Source organism: Haematobia irritans, chromosome 1, assembly GCF_050003625.1.
Source record: "Haematobia irritans isolate KBUSLIRL chromosome 1, ASM5000362v1, whole genome shotgun sequence".
Lineage (NCBI taxonomy): Eukaryota > Metazoa > Arthropoda > Insecta > Diptera > Muscidae > Haematobia > Haematobia irritans.
The window spans coordinates 56,639,858-56,653,277 of record NC_134397.1 but is presented as its reverse complement, the minus strand read 5'-3'; the positions used below and the strand labels follow the sequence as shown (position 1 = coordinate 56,653,277).

Below are 13,420 nucleotides of genomic sequence, written 5' to 3'. Positions count from 1 at the left end.
CAAATTGAATCATCTTTTCTCCAACTGTACATCATCTTTTCATATAACTTACAAGTCCCTTAATCTTATTTTTATTTCGTTTTGTTACATAGTAATGCAACAACACGAAATTTATTTTTAAAAAGCTAATATTTTCAAATATTTTCAAAAATTCACATTTTTTTTAGATTGGATTTAGCATTTTTTTCGACAAACTTTGAATGATTTGTACCATATTATGAATTCTTACTCCGTTTTAAACCTATTGAATTAAAAGAACTTTCAGGTTAGTTAAAATAAAGAACATCATTGGGAGTGCATCTTCTGGATGTGCTTTTAAAGTTGTGCCTTTGGAAGAACTTCCAATTTTTTTTTGCTGGGTAATTATAATATTGATACAAATAACTTTTTAATCAAACTTGGAAGACTAAGTTAAAAACGAAGCGATGGAAAATTTTTTAATTTTTAATTAAAAATTTTTTTTACACCATCAATTCTTAATCAAACTAAAAACAACCTCAATTAAATTTTTAATTGATTCAATTAAGAAATTAAATGAAATTTGCTTTTTAAACAGATCAATTAATTTTTTTAAATCAAATATTTTTTATACCTAATTAAAACTGATTGATACTATCATTTTCGTGTCTACAATCATTTCAATTAAAAAAAATAATTGGATCAATTAATTTCGTGATCGAATCAGATTTTTTTGTGTAAAATATTTTATTTTTTCCCTATATATTTTTTAATGACATCAGAAATACTGAAATAGCATCGCACCGGAATAACTAATGCAAACACAAAAAGAAATTGATACTATCATTTTCGTGTCTACAATCATTTCAATTTAAAAAATTAATTGGATCAATTAATTTCGTGATCGAATCAGATTTTTTTGTGTAAAATATTTTATTTCTTCCCTATATATTTTTTAATGAAATCAGAAATACTGAAATGCATCACACCGTAATAACTAATGCAAAAACAAAGCAGAAAGATTACTCTACCTTTCCTTTAGATTAAATGAATTTATTATAATTTCACAAGAGTTTATACCTTCTATATCGACTTTTCCGATTGAATTTTCTTTAGATTTGAGTCCATTACTTCCGAACAAAATTTATGATTATGTTTTTAATTTGAAATATTTTTTTATTAAAATGTTAATTGAGATAATTAATATTTTAATTAAAAATATAAAAATATTCAAGAATTTTTCTTAATTGCCTCTATTTATTTGATTAAACATTTAACTGTATCGATTAATTTTTTTAATTGATTACATTTCCAAATTCAATCAAATTTTTATTTGGAAATATTTCAGTGATATTTTATTCTGTGAGCGAAATCTATCGTCTGTGGTATTACAATGGATATCAGGGATGATAAATAGCTTTCTTGAAATTGAACTGCATCAGCTTTAAAAAGGTACTTTTTTTAGGCCAACATTTTGGTAAAGGCTTTTTCCCCCATTGAATGTAAGGATAGACGGGATTCCCAAATTTTACATCTGGAGCATCTATAGTAGCAATTTTTATAGGATTTATCATTAATTGTAGGTATGGCATGCTTGTAGATTATATGAGGAGATAAATTGATGATTATGACAACCACGGTTGCCACAGTTGGTAGAATTCTACAAAAAATGGTAGATTTTGTACTGTTTCGTAGATTGGTGGAATTATTGCTGTTTTGGTAGATTTTTCAGAATATTCTTCTCCAACTAAGGGGTACTTCACAAATTTTCAATAAAAAAAATTCTAAAAAAAATTGACAAAATTTTCCATAGAAATAAAATTTTGACTAAATTTTCTATACACTGAAAAAAACATTATCGTGAGGTCAAAGATTTCGTGTCTTTAAAATACGAATGCAAATTTTGCTTAGCATAGAAGACGTATTTCTCTAATATAAAGTTTTTTTCCCTGTCCAAAAGTCGATAAATTTTTCAATGAAGTCGTATTGTCCTTATAATTAAGTGATTTGAATTAAAAATGGGTATCATAACATGAAAGAAAAAATGTTTGGGCTAAGGTCAACTTGACTTTAATAATTCAGAAATATTCTTTAGATTTAATGAAATTGTCTTTAAATTAGTTGTCTTTTTGTATCTTGACTACAAAGCAAAAAATCGTTCAAATATAGGACATGTTTTTCAAAACTTTATTTTAAAGAAGGTTTTTACATGAAACATAGCATAATTTCTACTGGAAGTCGAGTCTTAATTTGGAAAATAAAGTTGTCGTTAACTCGTTTTTAAAGGACTTTGATAGCATATGAAGAAACAAAGATGAGAAAGCGAAAAATTAAAATTTGCTTCCTAGAAGCAAGTACACAAAACCCAAATTTAAAAGAGAACTGTGTCTTAAAAGTATCCTTACATGTATTCTCCGCTTCTTTGGCTCGGAATCAATACCAAATTTTTTAAAGTAAAGACAAAATCTTTGGAACCGGGCATGCTTTTTTTTAGTGTAGAAATAAAATGTTGACAACATTTTCTATAGAAATAAAATTTTGACAAAATTTTCTATAGAAATAAAATTTTTACCAAATTTTCTATAGAAATAAAATGTTGACAAAATTTTCTATAGAAATAAAATTTTGACAAAATTTTCTATAGAAATAAAATTTTGACTAAATTTTCTATAGAAATAACATTTTGACAAAATTTTCTATAGAAACAAAGTTTTGACAAAATTTTCCATAAAAATAAAATGTTGACAAAATTTTCTATAGAGATAACATTTTGACAAAACTTTCTATAGAGATAACATTTTGACAAAATTTTCTATAGAGATAAAATTTTGACAAAATTTTCTATAGAGATAAAATTTTGACAAAATTTTCTATAGAGATAAAATTTTGACAAAATTTTCTATAGAGATAAAATTTTGACAAAATTTTCTATAGAGATAAAATTTTGACAAAATTTTCTATAGAAATAAAATTTTGACCAAATTTTCTATAGAAATAAAATTTTGTCAAAATTTTCTATAGAAATAAAATTTTGTCAAAATTTTCTATAGAAATAAAATTTTGACAAAATTTTCTATAGAAACAAAGTTTTGACAAGATTTTCTATAGAAATAAAATTTTGACAAAATTTTCTATACAAATAAAATTTTGATAAAATCTTTTATAGAAATAAAATGTTGACAAAATTTTCTATAGAAATAAAATTTTGACAAAATTTTCTATAGAAAAAAAAAAAAATGTTGACAAAATTTTCTACAGAAATAAAATTTTGACAAAATTTTCTATAGAAATAAAATTTTGACAAAATTTTCTATAGAAATAAAATATTGACAAAATTTTCCATAGAAATAAACTTTTGACAAAATTTTATATAGAAATAAAATTTTGACAAAATTTTCTATAGAAATAAAATTTTGACAAAATTTTTTATAGAAATAAAATTGTGACAAAATTTTCTAAATAAAATTTTGACAAAACTTTCTATAGAAATTATCACAATGGACTGAATAGTCTAAGTGAGCCTGAATCTTAATCGGGTTGCCACTTTAACCTTCTATAGAAATAAAATTTTGACAAAATTTTCTATAGAAATAAAATTTTGACAAAATTTTCTATAGAAATAAAATTTTGACAAATTTTTCTATAGAAACAAAATTTTGACAAATTTTTCTATAGAAATAAAATTTTGACAAAATTTTCTATAGAAATAAAATTTTGACAAAATTTTCTATAGAAATAAAATTTTGACAAAATTTTCTATAGAAATAAAATTTTGACCAAAATTTTCTATAGAAATACAATTTTGACAAAATTTTCTATAGAAATAAAATTTTGACAAAATTTTCTATAGAAATAAAATTTTGACAAAATTTTCTATAGAAATAAAATTTTGACAAAATTTTCTATAGAAATAAAATTTTGACAAAATTTTCTATAGAAATAAAATTTTGACAAAATTTTCTATAGAAATAAAATTTTAACAAAATTATCTATAGAAATAAAATTTTGACAAAATTTTCTATAGAAATAAAATTTTGACAAAATTTTCTATAGAAATAAAATTTTGACAAAATTTTCTATAAAAATAAAATTTTGACAAAATTTTCTAAAGAAATAAAAGTAGTTTGGACGAGATTTTCTATAAATTCAATATATATATTTGGTAGATTTTTGGTAAAATTTTCTTAACATTTTTGGCACGAGTTGTAACCGTGATAATTTTTGGCACGAGTGGCAAACGTGATGACAATCCATTAGTCTTCACAATAAAACAAGCAACCAAACTAAAATATCCTATCGAATACATTTGTATATATTTCAAGGACCATAAAATATTTGATGAATAGAAATTTTTAAATTTAGAGGCTGACTTTAAAGAAAGAATTTTCTCAATAGACGTGTAATGCAGCAACCTTGTTCAAAAGGATACATTTCTTACATGCCTATGTGTGTTTGTCCTTTCACACAAAAACCCAGACATATAGCCAGACATTTGAATAGCCGAGTTAAATAACCCACAAGGGATGAAATGATGAAAACATGGATGTTAATGCATAAAATACATAACAATAAACTCTCATTGGCCCTAGACAAATTCCACACAAAAAAGAGCAAACAATAAATACGTTGGGTGGATGGTGAAGGCGTTAAAAAGCAGTAACAATTTAAGTTGCAGAAATTCTACAATTTTTTATATCGAATAATATTTTTTATATAAATATTAAGTTTACTTAACATATTTATGGTTATTTGAATAGTATTCTAATAATCATTTAATTAGGGTAATTAGCTTGGCGTTATAAAACCGCGTTTTATTTTCGAATATCGAATAAATTGCTTTTATCGTTTCGAAGACAGGTTTTTACAATTTGTCATAATTACATTGGTTTTTCTTGATGTCACTGAAAATACATTCGGATTTGATCTGGCGGAGACCCAAACCACCAATTAACACAATACTGATATAGGGGGGATCGTAAACATAGTAAAAACTGCTCGACACTTTAAAATTTTGGAAACGTTGAAATTTCGAATTTTCGTTTTTTTTTTTTCAAAAAGTGAGAAATGTCGACTTTTGAGCCTCTTTCAACATTTTGAAAAGTCGACTTTTCGATTTTTTGACTTTTTTCAAAATTTGGAATGTTTTACTTTTCGACTATAAATTGGAGAAAGCTTCCACAGGGACATTCGCAATATTGTATATCAATAAATTCGCCAAAGAAATGTGTCTCCTTGTATAGATGCTCCTAATGCCAAGTTGCATGTATTAGCGAAAATTTCAAAATTTGGAAAAATCGACTTTTTGAATTTTGGACTTTTTTTAAAATTTGAAAAGTCGACTTTTCGACTATGAAGGGGGGATAGCTACCACAGGGCCATCCGCATAATTGTCTAGGAATAAATTCGCCAAAGACAGATGTCTCCGTGTAGAGATGCTCCTAATGTCAAGTTGCATATATTGGCGAATCGTTCAAAATGTGGAAAAGTCGACTTTTCGAATTTTTTACTTTTTTAAAATTTGGAAAGTCGACTTTTCGACTATAAATTGGAGATAGCTTCCACAAAGCGATTCACATCATGGTGTAGGAATAAATTCGCCAAAGAAAGATGTCTCCTAATGCCATGTTGCATATATTGGGATTAACGAGTTCCACTATGTTCGTTCGTACGTTTCTGAAAATGGCTATCAAACTTTTTCGATCTCCTATTGATAGACTGATAGGTAGCCACCGTGGTGCAATGGTTAGCATGCCCGCCTTGCATACACAAGGTCGTGGGTTCGATTCCTGCTTCGACCGAACACCAAAAAGTTTTTCAGCGATGGATTATCCTACCACCTCAGTAATGCTGGTGACATTTCTGAGGGTTTCAAAGCTTCTCTAAGTGGGTTCACTGCAATGTGGAACGCCGTTCGGACTTGGCTATAAAAAGGAGGTCCCTTGTCATTGAGCTTAACATGGAATCGGGCTGCATTCAGTGATAAGAGAGAAGTTCACCAATGTGGTATCACAATGGACTGAATAGTCTAAGTGAGCCTGATACATCGGGCTGCCACCTAACCTAACCTAACCTGATAGAGTGATTGAAGTTCGGAGGAATTGCTGAGACAGTTTCCATTTCAAAAGATCTTGCAAGTCATATTCTCCACGACATTTTTGGGTTGTGAAAACTTACTCGACTTTTTAAAAATTGGAAAGTCGAATGACAACTCTGAAAGAAGAGTTTTCTTTTCTGAGGAACGAAGCTAAAGACTTATTCATACCTCAAACCGTCAGATTTCAGTATGTAATTTGTAAAAAATAATTCGAATCATTTCTCTTAATTCCCACACAGAAAAAGATGTCACGAACATTTTTCCAACTAAAATTTTAATTGATTCAACAAATTTTTCTTAATTGAAAACAAATTCCACCACAAAAAGTAATAGTATCAATTAATTTTTTAATTGTCTTTGTGTGATAGAAAATATTAAAAATTTAAATTTATGAAAAACTGACTTTTTGCCTCAAAAAATGCGTTTGCGGCCATAGTGTCTTGGTTTAAAGTTTTTTTTTTATTTGAAATATTCGTTAAAATTTGAATTTTTAAACTGGCATATGTGTCTACGTGAATAGTTTTATTAATACATTGCAAAAATAGAGTCAAACTTCAGTGAATTATTGTTTTTTTAGATCTGTTCTAAAATCGGCTTTCAAGGTCTCTCAATATGCAAATAAAAAGATTTTATTTCATATTTACATCCGACGTTTCGTTGATGATTTCCAACTACTTCTGGGATGAATTTTTTATTGAAATATTTAGTCTTTTGTCATATTTTTTAAAATTAATTTTAAATTGTAAAAGGCAACGACACAGGAACATCACGACATGAAACAAATATTTAAAATAATTTCAAAAATAATTATACAACTAAATTAAAATATCACAGATGTTTTCCTTATGACTACGATCATAGAAGATTGGACGTAAAGTGAATTAGATCTGTAACCGAATTTTAATTTTATTGCTCCTAGAATTAAAACTAGATAGAGACCTATGTTCCTATTTTTATTTTAAAGAATTTGCATCTTGGGCTCTGAATCAAAATCGAAACCCTTAAGGGAAGGACAAAATCGTTGGATCAAAGTTAACTTTTTTTGAGTGTATTTAACTCAATGACAACAATTCAGTTGAATGATTCATTATTCGCCTAATGTGGATGTCTGGCGACAGGAACATACAACAGCAACATTTTTCACTGCTAAAAAGGAAGATGAAGATATTGCTGCACTAAATTCTACAGCAGGTATGTTCGTTAAAGTAGCAACATTTTTATCAATTTTTCAACAAAAAAATCCAATTCCTTCAAAAAATTTTAAGAAGCAATAAAATTTATTGACTGTGACCCTTTTTCCCACTAAATGTTAAATCGAAAAGGTTATTAGTAAATTATAGCGTGTAACTTTTATTGTTGCCATGCACCACTCCAGGTAATAATAAGACTTAATTTAAATACAAAATATAAAAAAGAAAACCCGAATATTTAGGTATACACCTTAAATGGGATAGGTAACTCAAAATGACAAAAACTACAATTTCTTCATAAATGTTGTTCCATTGACTTCTTATTGCATTGATTGTTGATTTAGTGGACGGTGTGAGGGCAGAAATTAGGGCTACGTGATTTTTGATTTTCACATTTGTGTTTTTTTCTCCCCGTACTATTAATCGAATATTGCATGCACGCATATAGGCTCTGTTAACACATGTGTATAAACAAACATCTGCAGTGGGTATATAGTCATAAAAAATGTTTACTTGTATACAAGAATACCTCAATTATGGTTTGTGTTAAAACAAATAGAGCTAAATCTAAGCGGATAAAAAATTTGATTTTGTTAAATTTGAATAAAATCGTTTATTACATATGGTTATAGTATTTCTACACGGTTGAAAAAGACTGTTTTTCATATGTTTGGCTATAAACATTATATGTTTGGAACACAAATTTTTAAACACAATATTTTTGAGTGCAAGCATATAATGTTCATAAACTAGCATAACATGTTTGGGACATATATGTTAATATGTTAGAACATATTATGTTTGGGACATAAAATGTTTGTAAATATAATATGCTTGAATGCAAACATATATTAATTTAGAAATAGCCTATAAACATATATGTGTTTAGTAGCTTGGAGCGCTATTTAACAGGGAGCGATATTGAATTAAGTTGGTGGTTGTTGCTTGTTATTACAAAATTAACATTTTATTTTTCCTTGGGCAATTGATCAGCTACTTCTTTGATCCTTACAAACTGTGTGGTCCGCTGTTCGAATCCCCGTCCGGCAAAAGGTAAAATTAAAATAAAAAAATCATAAAATTGAATAATTTCTTCTACAATGTTTGTATTACAGAAAAAGGTGCTAAGAACTAAAAAATCTCGTGGAAGTGAGAAAGATGTCGGGGAATATACAATTGGGCAGAAACAAAATTTTGAGCATTCAGGTCGAAAACCTATGTTGTTAGCACCTATATTACCTGTTTATTTTCATAATTCATTATGATTGTAAATATATAAATAAATAAATAAAATTTTGAGCACAATATTGTTTGGGAGAATTTTTTTAAGCATATAATATTTTTGGGTGCGAAATGCTTCCAAACATATTATATGGTCACATAATAACATATTGTTTTTTGGAAGACATTATTGAATTTGGATGCAAAAATACAAAATGTTTGGAACTTAGACTACCCAAACATATATTGTTTAGACCAATATGCTTTCAAACATATTATATATTGGTAGAGATCAAACATATACATGTTTGGGCAATACCCAAAAATGTATATGCTTGAAGCAAAATATGTTTGGGAGTATATGTTACAGAAGCGATTTTTTGTGAGGGTGTATAGAAATAAAATTTTGACATAATTTTCTATAGAAATACAATTTTGACATAATTTTCTATAGAAATAAAATGTTGACAAAATTTTCTATAGAAATAAAATTTTGACAAAATTTTCTATAGAAATAAAAATTTGACAAAATTTTCTATAGAAATAAAATTTTGACAAAATGTTCTATAAGAATAAAATTTTGACAAAATTTTCTATAGAAATAACATTTTGACAAAATTTTCTATAGAAATAACATTTTGACAAAATTTTCTATAGAAATGAAATTTTGACAAAATTTTCTATAGAAATAAAATTTTGACAAAATTTTCTATAGAAATAAAATTTTGACAAAATTTTCTATAGAAATAAAATTTTGACAAAATTTTCTATAGAAATAAATAAATAATATAGAAATAAATTTTCTATAGAAATAAAATTTTGACAAAATTTTCTATAGAAATAACATTTTGACAAAAATGTTCTATAGAAATAAAATTTTCTATAGAAATAAAATGTTGATAAAATTTTTCTATAGAAATAAAATTTTGACAAAATTTTCTATAGAAATAAAATTTTGACAAAATTTTTCTATAGAAATAAAATTTTGACAAAATTTTTCTATAGAAATAAACTGTTGACAAAATTTTCTATAGAAATAAAATTTTCACAAAATTTTCTGTAGAGATAAAATTTTGACAAAATTTTCTGTAGAGATAAAATGTTGACAAAATTTTCTATAGAAATAAAATTTCGGCAAAATGTTCTATAGAAATAACATTTTGACAAAAATGTTCTATAGAAAAAAATTTTGACAAAATTTTCTATAGAAATAAAATTTTAACTAAACTTTCTATAGAAATAAAATTTTGACAAAATTTTCTATAGAAATAAAATGTTTACAAAAATGTTCTATAGAAATAAAATTTTGACAAAATTTTCTATAGAAATAAAATTTTAACTAAACTTTCTATAGAAATAAAATTTAAACAAAATTTTCTATAGAAATAAAATTTAGACAAAATTTTCTATAGAAATAAAATTTTGACAAAATTTTCTATAGAAATAAAATTTTGACAAAATTTTCTATATAAATAAAATTTTGACAAAATTTTCTATAGAAATAAAATTTTGACAAAATTTTCTATAGAAATAAATAAATAATATAGAAATAAATTTTCTATAGAAATAAAATTTTGACAAAATTTTCTATAGAAATAACATTTTGACAAAAATGTTCTATAGAAATAAAATTTTCTATAGAAATAAAATGTTGATAAAATTTTTCTATAGAAATAAAATTTTGACAAAATTTTCTATAGAAATAAAATTTTGACAAAATTTTCTATAGAAATAAAATGTTGACAAAATTTTCTATAGAAATAAAATTTTGACAAAATTTTCTATAGAAATAAAATTTTGACAAAATTTTTCTATAGAAATAAAATTTTGACAAAATTTTTCTATAGAAATAAAATTTTGACAAAATTTTCTATAGAAATAAAATGTCTACAAAAATGTTCTATAGAAATAAAATTTTGACAACATTTTCTATAGAAATAAAATTTTAACTAAACTTTCTATAGAAATAAAATTTAGACAAAATTTTCTATAGAAATAAAATTTTGACAAAATTTTTCTATAGAAATAAAATTTTGACAAAATTTTTCTATAGAAATAAAATTTTGACAAAATTTTCTATAGAAATAAAATTTTCACAAAATTTTCTATAGAAATAAAATTTTGACAAAATTTTCTATAGAAATAAAATTTTGACAAAATTTTCTATAGAAATAAAATTTTGACAAAATTTTCTATAGAAATAAAATTTTGACAAAATTTTTCTATAGAAATAAAATTTTGACAAAATTTTCTATAGAAATAAAATTTTGACAGAAATAAAAATAAAATTTTGACAAAATTTTCTATAGAAATAAAATTTTGACAAAATTTTCTATAGAAATAAAATTTTGACAAAATTTTCTACAGAAATAAAATTTTGACAAAATTTTCTACAGAAATAAAATTTTGACAAAATTTTCTACAGAAATAAAATTTTTACAAAATTTTCTATAGAAAAAAAATTTTAACAAAATAAGATTTTTTGAAACGTGTTTTTTCATTTCGACAGACGTTGCACTGAATTTGCATCACTTCTTAAGATGTGATCTGAATTAAGTGTTTTGGATGTATTTACGTCTGACCTTAAATACATTCAAAAATTCGTGGTGCATATACATACACCACGTACCAAAATTCAACCGGATCGGATGAACTTTGCTTCCATCGCCAAAAGTCAAATCTGGGATGCGTTTATGGAATACCAGACGATCTACATTAATGTTTTCCTAAAGTAGCCTATTTTGTTTTCAATGTAACCATGTAATTTTAATCTTTTTTTTAAGTGTAGTAAAAATACATATTCGTATACGTACATCGTATATCAATCATTCATCTGATCGATACACACGTGATCATTTCTACCTTTAGGCGGCATTGATGGTTAAAGCGGTGGGTTTTAATGAATTAATGACAAACAAAGATGAAAATATGAATTATGCAAATTAATTACAATGGTCGTAACATACGAAAGACAATTAACAGTAAATTTGAAGTAGAAAAACGTTTCAGGCATATTTTAATATTTTTATTTTGTATTAAATCAAAACTGATGAAAAGGTAGACAGATTCGTGTGATAGGAAATACAGGACGCTAAGTTCTGCAGGTTTTATAATAGTGGAAGTTTTCACAGGTCTAAGGAGCATTTATAAGCAAATTTAAATTTAAAACAATTTTTTATTACCAAGTGTTGAACAAAACAAACAAAAACGTTATATTTATTATGCTACCTTCTTAGACAAATTTTTACATCTGCAATTAGTATTTGTGTTTAACTTTGAAATGCTCTCGGGAATATGATTGATTAAAAATCAACTTTTGCATCCGTGTCCCCAAACACATAAAAAAATTCAATGGTATTGGAAATAAAATGGCTACATATCTGAAAATATTCGATCAAAGTATGCAACACATCATGTATTGAAGAGAGGAGCTCAAGGGAAATTCAAATTCAAAAAGCATATGATTAAAACCAAAAAATATGGTTTGAGGGGTTGCACCAGCGTAGTGAATTTGTGAACTTCGTGTTCTCTGACAAGAAAGAAGTTTATAACAGAGAAATTCTTAAATTTAATTAAGCATACGAATGCGACTTATTATGCGTCAAACAATTAAAAAAACTGCTTTAGAGCCGTGGTACATAAACATATCAACCATAACTAACAAATCATGTTCCGTATTTTGTCCGATTATTCTCTCCAGTTCGCCAGATTCCAATCTGATTGGTTTTTCTATGTGGAGCATTGTAAAAAGCATAATAAGGACTAAAAAAATATATATGACCGTATATACCAGGCCGAATCTTAAATACCACTCACAATCAATCAAATATCATAGATTCCTTTTAAAGCCCCTCGTCGTAACAGGTTACTTGATAAAATATTGAATGTGATGTGGATAAATCTAATTTTTTAGATTTTTTACCCCCACTATTCGAATGAGCAATAGCCTTCCACAGAAAGTGCCCCTTTCTGTGGAAGGCTATCTGAATGGGTTGAATGGTCTAAATTGAGAATTAAACTATACCTAACCCAACCTAACCTCAATTACATCCTGAAAAAGTTAAATCGTTAGACCGGTATACATATATGTGAGCTATATCAAAGACTTGTAGATTTCCAATTTCAGGCAAATAGAATGTAAATTGAGGTTGAGGATATGCCAAAGAGTTCAAATCCGGAGATCAGTTTAAATGAAGGCTATACCAAACTTTGGACCGATATACACCCATTAGCGTAGCTAGACAAATTTCCTAGGGGGGGGCTATAACCCCCTAATGCCCAATCCTGCCTTTAGGCGGGCTTCGTTATATGACGAAGCCTTTAGTAAAACACACCTTAAGCCAACAAACCTGGGTAAAATAAAAAGAAAATTTCGTTAAAACTGTTCAAGAGGCTTTGCAGCATATACTGAATTTTACCGTATAAATTTTTCTTGTGGCAAAAAATTGGGGCATTAGAGGGTTAATATTTTATTTTATAAAAATGAATAAAAAGTCAGACTTCAACATAACTAGACAATTAATTTATAATAAAGCAACTAATAGTTCCATAATTTTTCCCAGCAAAAAAAAAATGGAAGTTGTTCTAAAGACACAACTTTATGGTAAAAGCACTTCCAAAGATGTCCTTATTAAGATGCTAATTGTTTTAGCTATACAGGAAGCTTTTAAACTCAATTTCTACAACTTGTTTTTTTTATTTGAAAAAATATCACACCAATTTTTAATTCACATTCAAAACACTGAATTCAGATCAAACCCTAAAAAGTGATTCAAATTCAGTGCAACAGCTGTTGAAATGGTGGACATCCGTCCTAGGACAAGTCCATGTTAAATTCATAACTTCTGCGCCAATTTTCCACCATTTCCGGATCCAAATATAACATTTTCACTACTTTTTTGGTAACGCTTTTTTGCTGGATATATAAAAACAATGGAAAATCGTAAATAGGTTTTCA

General features: G+C 26.2%; 1 protein-coding gene across 8 annotated transcripts in view; it reads right to left on the bottom strand.

Moving 5' to 3' along the window:
- The window catches only part of Alh (coiled coil domain containing protein Alhambra), a 103,898-nt gene that overhangs the window by 68,557 nt on the left and 21,921 nt on the right, over positions 1 to 13,420 (bottom strand). The window lies entirely within an intron of this gene.